An 11,809-nucleotide genomic window follows, 5' to 3' on the forward strand; every position below is an offset into this window, starting at 1 on the left:
GTGGCTAACAAGCCAGTCAGTACTGCCCAGAGGAAGGTTGCATAAGAACTACCGAAACGTTGGCAGATGGATTTTTCTTGGTTGTTTCTAAATATCTTTGTTACCCATTGATTTGCCAATGAACCGACCCTAAAACAGTTACATTCCTGAATTGTCTCATTCTGTTAGCTAGAACAAAAATGCTGTTGTATTCAGAACCATGGTCAGAAACGGTACTGTCTAGTATACAGAACCATGTCTGGGGCAAATCTATAGCTACGTTCTTGGATACCCGGAGAATAACCAGAACCGTGCCTGATCATTACCCTAGGCCTAACCCATTCTTGCATAGACCTAGATAGACATTGTTCGGGATACAGTAAATAATGAAATAGCATAAGCATAACAAAAATCACCCAAGCTTACGGCAATGCTGACTCCTGATGCCTTCTTCTTCTTCCTTGACTCACACACAACCGCTGCCGTTCCTCTGCTCTTGTAACTTGGCTAAGAATCATTCAGATTTTGCTGCAGCACCTACGTTACGTATATACGTCCTTTCAACATGCACTTTGCTCGGCACTGGTACTAATTTGAAGGCACACGTCTCCCTTCTTGAGTGTTCTGTAAACGCTGACAGTTGGCCGGAAATTACGGAGCTTGGCAAAGTGTACGGCGTTAGACGGACCAGTCGACATCAGGCCTCGAAATTAACTTTTCTTCCAATCGTTCCAGCATTGTCACGAAATTGAATTTCAATTGTCCTGAAGTGGGGATTGACTGTCCCAACCTGTTTTGGGGGGAAGTATTGTATGAAGTTCAACTTGAAGTAATCTTTATCTTGCCTATGTTCACTGCCAGGCGCACTATAATTGTAGAGCAGTCAGGAAATTCGGGGGGATTTTTCTGAATCCAAAAGCCGGGACGTGTGCCTGATATACACAAAAAGGGCTGACATTTTGATGTTGATTATTTTTCTACTGTCCCAAAAATGTCCCAATGTGTCTTTTTATTTGTCTCAGCCTAAACTTTAGTGGTCGGTGGCCACTGGGCAACCTTTAGATTTTAGTAATCTGATGTAGTACACGAACGTGAACCTTTTAACCAACGCATTTTACTAGTTTTATTATAAATTGTATACTTTGACTGTACATAAATTGTAGTTGTAATTCATAACTTCTAACCTTCAGTAATAATTGTATAAGTCTATGATAATGTATGTATGTACTGTCACCATAATTCAGTCTTAGGATTGCAAGGGTGACATATACCTATACATATACAAGTACCTAATACCAGCCCAGAAGAGAACAAGAAATAGCCACGCATTCAAGTACCAGAGTTATCAACCAAGGATTGAGGTGTTCAAGAATTCATTCTTTCCTAGAACTATCACAGAGTGGAACTCGCTGTCACCAAGTACAGTAGGGGCACTGTCAATAGTTAGCTTTAAACAATGTCTAGAGCTAGAAGTTCAAGGGTTAGGTGTAACAAGTCGATCGGTGTAATATAGCCAGCTGCCGCCGCGCCGCGTGCCTGCGAAGCTGGTGTGTTACGCCGAAAGGCGGTTATACCGGCTATACAGATACAGATTCAGTTATTCTTCAAGGTTTTGACCTTTTATTACAGATAAGGCCACACCAATTTTATTTCTTGGTTAACGGATATACAGATACAGATACAGATATGAGGGAAAATTTCAAATAAACCATTCTTATAATTTCGAGCCCTTTGACACATCCGCTCACGTCACAGCTCCGCCGCTTCCTTCAGAAGCGCACGATACCGGGGAGATTGCATCGGGACGACACTTTGAAGTGAAATTGACGCGGTTTCTCATACCCTTAGGTCTAGAAGAAAGCAGGACACAGCTCAGATTGCTTGCCTTTGGAAATTCTAATTCATGTTGTGATCGTGTATCAATGAAAGATGGAATAAAGTGTATTTTACCTACATATGGTGTCCACACTATCTTTTTCAAGACTCAAGGATTGCGTCGAGACGACACTTTGAAGTGAAATTGACGTGGTTTCTCATACCCTCGGGTCTAGAAGAAAGCAGGACGGATCTCTCAGATTACCTGCCTTTGGAAATCCTACTTAAGCGAGTTATGCCGGCGGATTCGATTTCATTACCACTTTGGTTGATGCTTCGGGGTTTTATACGTCATGTTGGCATCGTGTATCAATGGATGATGGAATAGAGTGCATCTTACCTACATAAGGTGTCAACACTATCGTTAATGAAGACCTCGTATCACGAAAGGAAATGTATGTAAAGTATACTGCCTTGACTTTAGTAATGAATTTTTATCAATGTGGCTGATGCTTCGGGGTTTTCTACGTTATGTTGTGATCGTGTATCAATGGAAGATGGAATAAAGTGCATCTTACCTACATAAGGTTTCAACACTATCGTTAATTCAGACGCCGCATCACGAAACGAAAAGCATGTTAAGTATACTGAAGGGCCCGAAATTCATTTTTGGGAATAGGTGCACTGGTGCACCCAAACTAAATGAATAGGTGCACAGATTTGTTGGTGACCATACGTCATGTTGGCATCGTGTATCAATGGAAGATGGAATAAAGTGCATCTTACCTACATAAGGTGTCAACACTATCGTTAATTCAGACGCCGCATCACGAAAGGAAAATTATGTGAAGTATACTGCCTTCGACTTGTACACAATACTGGACAATGCCCCTCTCGGAGTGTAACGTCCAGAGGGTTGGGGGGTCAATGCCCTGGCGCGAACGGTGGTGCAAAAATAATGAGGCAATAATATGTCGATATATTTAGAGCACTACCTACAAAGTCAAAAAGAAAAAGTGAAGCTGTGGTATGTAAGAAGAAGTCGCCCAGGGCTGAATGTGGCTAATAAGTGACATTGACTTCAGTAATGAATTCTTATCCTAATGCAACGATTGTGGCATTTGCTCAACTTTGAAATTTGCTCTGTGAAAATTAATAGCAAGCTTCAGGCATTTTATTCTAGTACTGGAGGCATATAATTAGGAAAGAAATATACAGGCTCCTTGTTGTGTCCCTGGGAAAGGCCGTGCACTTTACACCTATTTCCTCATGATCACTTGACTCAGATGTAAATGAGCACCTAACTTCGGTTAGGGACGTTCTATAGAATGGCTGATAGCTATGTCAATTCTTCCTCAAATGTGGCAAATCTTAATAAATAGATAAATCAATAAAATTATTGCTAAACAGCAAGCTTTCGGCATTGAGTTATAGGGCTGGAAGTTGCTGTAGAATGAGACAAGGTTTTAATTATGATTTATGTAATTACTATTTGCATCAGATCAGGGGCCGATATAAAAAACAGCAGTGCCAATATAAATACATTTACACATAGATAATTAATTATAGAGTATATAACTACAGGGTACCTGCTCACTTGTTACTTTTGCATGCCCTGATTTCTCACAAATCTCCATGAAGTTAATTGCAGAGCTACTGCTTTCTCTATAATATATTCTGATCCACCTAGGCATATATTTGTAAGGCAAGTCCTTAATTCCTAAGAGTTAAAGTTTTGCCTGTTACTTTTGCATGCCCTAATTTTTCACAAATCTCCATGTAGTTAATTGTAGAGGCAGGGTTTTCCGTATAATGAATTCTCATCCACTCAGGCAACATTGGAATATTTGTAAGGCAAATCTTTCATTCCTAAGAGTTAAAGATTTGCCTGTTACTTTTGCATGCCCTAATTTTTCACAAATCTCCATGCAGTTAATTGTAGAGGCAGGGTTTTCCGTATAATAAATTCTGATCCACTCAGGCTACGTTGGAATATTTGTAGGGCAAATCTTTTATTCCTACGAGTGCTTTGCTTTTAAGAATGTGGGACACACTTCCAATATTTAATTATCTCTTCGTAGGTTCAGAACTCATCCATTTTAATCGTAAGAGGCCCTCTAGATATGATAGCATCACCACGAGTGGGTGTTAATTATAATACGTGCTTCAACATTAAGTAATGTTACTACTCGCCCGGCAAAGCTCATTATAAGAGGCTCCAATGGCTCCGTGTTAAATATTATGACGTCTTCTTCTCAGCGCAAATCAAACACGTTTCATGAATTATACTGTTTCTTGAATTTGTAACCATCAAATACCGCTGTGTGCACTTGAAAGCAATGATGCATACACTGTGCTGTTGACATCAAGCAAAAATCGTTTCATTTTGTACTTACACGTAACTGTTTGATTATGCTACGTAAACTTTGTTATTTCAAATAATTGTTTACGACGTAAATGTAATGCACTGTAACATCAAAGCTATAGCTTGTAACCACACGACTTTGTTGTTGATATCGTTACTAGGAAAGCAACGCATTCTAGCGTGTATCGTAATCCTGTAATTATTTGGCGCCATGTACAGTGCAGTGAGTTATTGCCATCAGCCGGTTGCACTACGTTTTCTTTAAACAGCTACCTCCTGATCTCGTGTGACTTTCGAACCTCGTTAACCCGTGACTCATAGCATACAACAAGGGAACAAACGCCAAAAAGCAGATACTCAAGCAACTGGATATGATTTTGGTCAGACGTTTTAGCTAGTATCTACTACCTTTCGTCAGTGACTGAGAGACCAGTGGAGAAATGCAGGTTTAGAAGCACAAACTATTGACTAATATGCAAATAAAGTGAGGACAATTTTTCGGAAGTCCAAAAGGAAAGAAACAACCAAGAAGACTGTATCCTTTACGGACTGTTATTTGACACGGGCCCTGAGACAGGATCTTGTCTGCAGCTTCGCTAATTGGAGCCTCCGCCCGAGGCCGTGAGCTCATTACCACCGCATCAGTCACAGCTGAAGGGTGCAGGAAACATCAGAGAGGCTGTATCAGCTGTACATTCAGTAATCTGGACCCAACAGATGATTTCTCTCCGTCCTGGCTTGTGCCCAATGCATGCCTTTGATAGCTCAAGAATATTTTTTACAACTTTATTCACACAAATACAAAGACACAGCTGAAGAGTGCAGGAAACATCAGAGAGGCTGTACTAGCTTTGCATTCAGTAATCTGGACCTGTTGGAACCAACAGCTGACTTCTCTACGTCCTGGCTAGCACCCAATGTATGCCTTTGATATCTTTGATATTTTTATTTTTTTACAGGTTTATTCACACAAATGCAAAGATACAGATACATCCAGTGTGACACGTATATAGGACATATATTAAAATAATATCCAAATTTACAAACAAAAAACTACACAATGTAATTGCAATCTTATCTCGAGACTGGCTTTGCACTCTTTAAGGCTTGTTAGATGAAGTACTTCAATTATTCTCATTTTGTACAAGTAGAACTTGATGGTGGTTACAGTCTATCTGACATGTCAGCAGCACCATATACTATTTCATGTGGATCTGTTTGAGCTCAAGAATATAACAGAACTTGGCAAAGTGATTTGATAGATTCTTTTGACGAAGACTTGTACATTATGCATTGCATGGCAACAGCTATTAAATAATGCCACTACGAGACAAATCTTGTTAGGCTGGTGTATTGAGTTATGTCCCGCTGGTCATGAATTGAGGATGGTGACCTGCAGATCACTTTGAGATGCATAGCTTCTGAAAAATGCGGAAACAGTTACTTTAGGAGGTCTGTGTCTAGTAAAATCGTACACTATGGATTGTATGGCTACAACTATTTAATACTGACATTACGAGACAAATCTTGTTAGGCTGGTGTATTGAGTTATCTCTGGCTGGTCATGAATTGCGAATCGTGACCTGCAGATCACTTTAAGATGTAAAATTTGGGAACAGCTCCTTCAGGAAGGCTACCTGGCCGGAGGGCTGTGACTAGTGTGAACCCCAACGAATCACAGGGTACAGCTCAGTGTCTGGAAGTGATAAGTTTGAGCTGAGATAAACAACGTCTATTCTCTACCAGACTAACTACGCTGGCTAAATATATATAGGAGAATATTTGCCGAGGAAGTTTGGCCGCCTTGGGGTTTGACTATGCCACGGAGGGAACGAAACTACCTCCCCGCGGCCGGACTTCCTTGGCCAATTTGATTCTCTTTTTTGCCGAATTCTACGATTCGTATTCCCGTAGAAAGGCCTGGTGGAGGCTAAACAACGTCTGTGGAACCCCCATAAATTGCGCCAGAAATTTTCAATGTTGAAATTTCGTATTGTATGATTTATCATTCAACTGTTAAGTTAAACCATTTTAATTAATCAGCCACTGATTCTGAATAGTGGAATGTGATCCTCGTGATGAAAAAATCCTTCTGGATAAGGTTGTTTTTTTCTCGCAACCTTGTGTGTCTTTCAAAACTTCGATGGTGTTTCCACGAAATGCAATGCATGCTGCATGTAGAAGAAGCACGGAAGAACTGCATCTTAATGCGTGACTTGGAAATCTGCCATGCATTTTTCAGCACAAATGAAATACACGTTTGAGTCTAGTCTTCACTCAGTGCCGGCCCACAGAAAGTAACCAGGGTCAACATCTTACATTTTAACACGGATGTATAAATGACAACTCAACATTTCCAAACCAACATAGATAATTTTAGAAATCGTCTCAAGTGCTTTTAAACCCCGAATGTCTTAGCCTAGATAAACATTGTATGATTGAACTGTTAATTGCCATATACAGACCTAGAATAAGCTTTACATATAGTTTGAGGAGATTCTTTTGTTGCTTGTTCCTATCCAAACGGTTCTCAAAATCTCTATTTTTAGTATGAGTAAAAGTTGAATATGATTAAACTGTGCCCGAAGGCTAACTGTAAGGTATTGCACGGTATGTAAAAGGTCTAGCCTTCAGATTTGATTTGTCTGCTGCCTACGTATTTATGGAGGGGGGGGGGAGCTTATAAATCCCTTGTTTTAAAAATAAGTTGGTGGTTTTAGTAGAGATTTGCAAGTTTTCTACATGAAGGCATCTCTTGGGTCTGAGGCTGCTTGGACTTTCAACAAGCCTGTTTCTTTCAACATCAAAATGGGGGCATTTATATATAAATGACTTTTTTTTTGTATTTCAATACTGTGTCTCAAGTAGCATCTCCAGAAACAAATCTATATTTTGAAATTTATATTTTGAAATTTACATTTTGAAATTTATATTTTGAAATTTATATTTTGAAATTAATATTTTGAACTTTATATTTTGAACTTTATATTTTGAACTTTATATTTTGAACTTTATATTTTGAACTTTATATTTTGAACTTTATATTTTGAAATTGATATTTTGAAATTTATATTTTGAAATTTATATTTTGAAATTTATATTTTGAAATTTATATTTTGAAATTTATATTTTGAAATTTACATTCTGAAATTTATTTTATTTTGAAATTTGTATTTTGAAATTTATATTTTGAACTCTATATTTTGAAATTTATATTTTGAACTTTATATTTTGAACTTTATATTTTGAAATTTATATTTTGAACTTTATATTTTGAAATTTACATTCTGAAATTTATTATATTTTGAAATTTGTATTTTGAAATTTATATTTTGAAATTTATATTTTGAAATTTATATTTATTTGAAATTTATATTTTGAAAATAATGCAGGATTCGCGAACGGTATGTGTTGATAAACTGGGACGTCCTTGTTCTTCTCACGTGTAGTGTCGTCGTGATTCAACACCCCCTGATAAGTGGTTTTCAGAATGTGTCAGCTCTTAAAGTCTGCGTCATCGCTCTGGTACGGTCGTTAGTATGCTGGAGAGGTACCGTGCAGTAAGATCGTTAAGGAGACGAAAATACACAGGGCAGGGGATTTGTACAGGCTCGTAAACACTGATCATCCAAACTGGGGTCGATTCCAAATACACTGATGTCTCTAAAACATGTAACGTCGATGAAGGTTAGACATCCAGGTAATAAGATACGCCAAAACAATTACTCAAACAACTGGATATGATTTTAGAATCGGTCAGACGTTTCAGCTATAGCTAGTATCCACTTGCTTTCGTCAGTGACTGAGAGACCAGAGGAGAAATGCAGGTTTATAAGCACAAACTATTGATTGATATGCAAATAAGTGAAGAACATGTAACGTTTTTTTCACTATTTTCTGTACCTGTATAGCCGGTATAACCGCCCTTTCGCGTAACATACCAGCTTTATTCTAAATGATGCCACAGATATCTGGATGTTTAGCAAGTCTACATTCAGCATACGTGAAGATGCAAAAATAATTGGCCATATACCTTAGCGTAGCCTATTAACACGGGTTGCATTCATGCATGTGGATAGACATCTAGCTGTTTGAAAATCATGCATCATTATGTGGCCTATTATATTCCCAGCAGCATAGCTGCCAAGGGATCAGTGTCTCTATTGAATAGGGACATGAAGCCAATTAGTCAGCAAACGTGTCACGTTGTATCGCCATGTTGGACCATAAGAGATGCATCGTTTGTGCTGTAGCAATTAAATTCAAATATTTCGTGATAGTGCTACTGTGTATCTGTTACTCAATGGGTCATCTTTACTTTCATCTAAAGTCAACTCTCAAATACTTGATTGATTTTTAAGTATAGAATAAGAAATTCTATTACACAGACAAAATATCCTCTAAAAACGACATCTAACATTATCGTATTTATATAATATTATCATGCTTAGCGGCGCTTTTTGTATGAATCACAAACTGTATAACTAAACACCAAGGACTAGATCATAGATAAATCGGAAATAACGGTTATGCTATGTCAACAATTAAAAAAAAAATATTGGCTTAAAACGTTACCTATGTCTTAACAAATACGAAGGCCCCCCATTACTAGAAGAGAACTACTAGATACACTCAAATGCTTTTGGATATACTTTCACACAAAAATTTGTAAGAAATAATGTGCATCCTTCGACTGCTCGCAAATTTGCAAAGCAACGTACAGACTTTGCAAAAGCCTTGTTTTATCTTACACGCCAGCTGCGCAGTCTAACGTCTATTGGATGTGATTTATTTGTTCGTCTAGATGAAGACATACAGCCGGGGCTACCCAGCCAGCCGAAAGCTATTACAAAGGTCTAACCCACACGACTAGGAAAAATCCAGTATGCAATACAAACGTTCACAAAAACATAATTTCAAAACACAAGACTTTGATTATAATTATACAAACCCACACCACTAAGAAAAATCCAGTATGGCATACCAACGTTCAAAAGGCACATAATTATAAAAATCAAATTTCAAAACACAAGACTTTGATTATAATTATACAAACCCACACGACTAAAATTATACAATGCAGTATGCAATACCAACGATCACAAGGACAAACACGTTTTGAAAACACAAGACTTTGATTATAATTATGCAAAGCAACGAGTCATTTTATGATAAAATACACGTTATCTAAAAGCTCTTTGGCATTGCCACTATATACACACGCCATGCACAATACAGGAACAGGTTATTCAGTACGTACGGAGTGAGTCAAACATCGATGCCGCGTCTCCTCAGCGCTGCTCCCGCCTCCCTTCCCTCCAGACCAGCCTCAAAGGTACACCTGCAGCACCTGACGTTACGTTACCTGCCGCACCTGACGTTACGTTCTCACACGCATGTCGCGGCCAGGTACGCCGCACAGGTGTGTAATCTGCGGATTGAGAGTCTTGTTGTGTGCTTATAACACAGGAGGGGAGGTACAGAGCAGTACGAGCTGGTGTCTGTCCTTGGTGCTGAAGGCCTGACTGTTGTTCCAGCGTCTCTCAGCGACTGTTATGCACCTTTGTGGGCCCTTGGAATGCAATATGCTGTTTCTTGGACAACATAATTTCAATTGACTCTTCCAAGTATTCCTTGGAATGCAATATGTTGTTTCGTAGATGCCGGCTTGATGATTTCAATTTCTATTTACCCCTCTAAGTATTTCTATTTTATAGGCTAGTTATTTATCTGTTTCAAATGCAACAATACATTACACTGACTTTCAGGCAGCTAGGCTCATTTACGTAAGTTAACAGTTATACATATGGAAAAAAACAGGTAACGTTACATATGTACACAGATACAATAATTCTTATTACAAGGCTAGTTAAAAAGACATATCGCAATTGGGATTTTTGGCTACGTTAAGCAAATCAATTGTTTACCAGTACTGGGGCAAATTTTTTAAAAATCTTCATTCTGCTTGTTGGCAATAAATAGTGCTACATCGTTTACTCGTGAATGTTTTACATACATGTTTCGCAATATCGTATTGTATCGCGTTAAAAACAGACGTTTTTAACGTAATTGTTTATTGCAAATTCTTGCCCGAGGGCTAATTGCAGGAACAGAAGAAACATATGGTATAAAAACAGACAATTAGTACACATAGAACTACTGATAACTACTAAGAAACTACTAGTAAAAACTACTGGGTTTAATAGACCTGCCTACGCCCCAGCTATGTTGTATGTTGTTTGAGGAGACCCTTATGTTTTATGTGCATGCTGAGGACAGCAAACATCGGAAAACACGTAGTCTGACGTAATGAGGTCAATTACTCTTGCAATGACGTCTGCTAATTAGTCCCGAAGGCCCGATAATGCAAATTTATTGTATCTTTCCCACTGGAGCTCATTTGTTAAGGAAGTCTGCCCCCTACAACACAGTAATATTATCCTAACAACAATGTATTAGCTCGTTATATAAGCCCATTTGTCATTTTGTTCGTTTAGGATTAACGTCATACCCTTATACTGCATCTAGTTACGTCAACGTATTCTGGAATGTGTTCCAAGGACATTCAACAAGTCAAGTCAAGGTTGAGTGCACAGGAAAGAACAGCGTTGTATGGGGCTACATTAATACAACACGTATATACAGTCTTACTCGTACATTCTAAGCTACAAAATATTGTTTGAAAACAACATGTGTAAGGCAAATCGCTGTACAAGACCCCTAGCTGATTATATCAATCCAGTTCAGTAGATTTTAAGCTAGAAAACAATGTACAGTGCAACCCAAAGTGTTGTATAACATTACTGGCTAGATACATTGATATAGTCTTGCTAGATACATTGATATAGTACAATCTACAATGAAGCTATTGACTCAGAGGCAATATAGTATAAAGGGTTGATTGAAATTTGAGCCACTCTCTTTTAGTTAGTTTATACAAACCGGATATACGTATATCCTGTCAGCTTGCGCAAAAGTACATTACGAGGCTATGGGATCTGATACCCTACAAGGTGTATTGTAATAAATAACTACTGATGACATACATGGCAATGGTCAGTTTCAGTGCAAAGTATGTAGGCTTTTATCTGAGAGCAGTTTAGCATTATTACTGATGTTAACCTTATAACCATTATTGTTACTATCCCTGCCATGTGCCAAATTTTACGAAACGCAGTAAGTTGAAAAGGGGGAAATATATTACCTAAAAAGAGACAAAGAACACTGATTTAATATCTTTAATAAAACCACTATTCCTAAATAAATTCTAGGAATACATGCAGCATTTAGTGATAGAATAAAAGCCTCTAGGTTGATAAGTTTTAGTCTTCCATATTCATACATAGTTGTATTATACACAATTAATTGTCCTTTTCATCCTCTCTGGCTCTCCATGTACATGTTTACAACTTCTACAATGGCTGAAACTTGAGATTTAATAGCATGAGATGCAACAGGTTACCGTGAGACAGAAGTCTGCCTTCACACGGCCAGTCACGACGCGCGCTAACCGAGGATCAAAACGGCCCCTTGGGGTCAAATGCCCGGATGTACCAGCGCCTCGGGAGAAGTCGCACGTGGGGAGGCATACAAATGGTCGTCAGACGAGAAGGGCCGTTGCTAGGGAAAGTCCATTTCAGATTGTAGGGT

The sequence above is a fragment of the Branchiostoma belcheri genome, unplaced genomic scaffold (assembly GCF_001625305.1).
Source record: "Branchiostoma belcheri isolate BF01 breed outbred unplaced genomic scaffold, Haploidv18h27 scaffold105, whole genome shotgun sequence".
NCBI classification, from domain to species: Eukaryota; Metazoa; Chordata; class Leptocardii; order Amphioxiformes; family Branchiostomatidae; genus Branchiostoma; species Branchiostoma belcheri.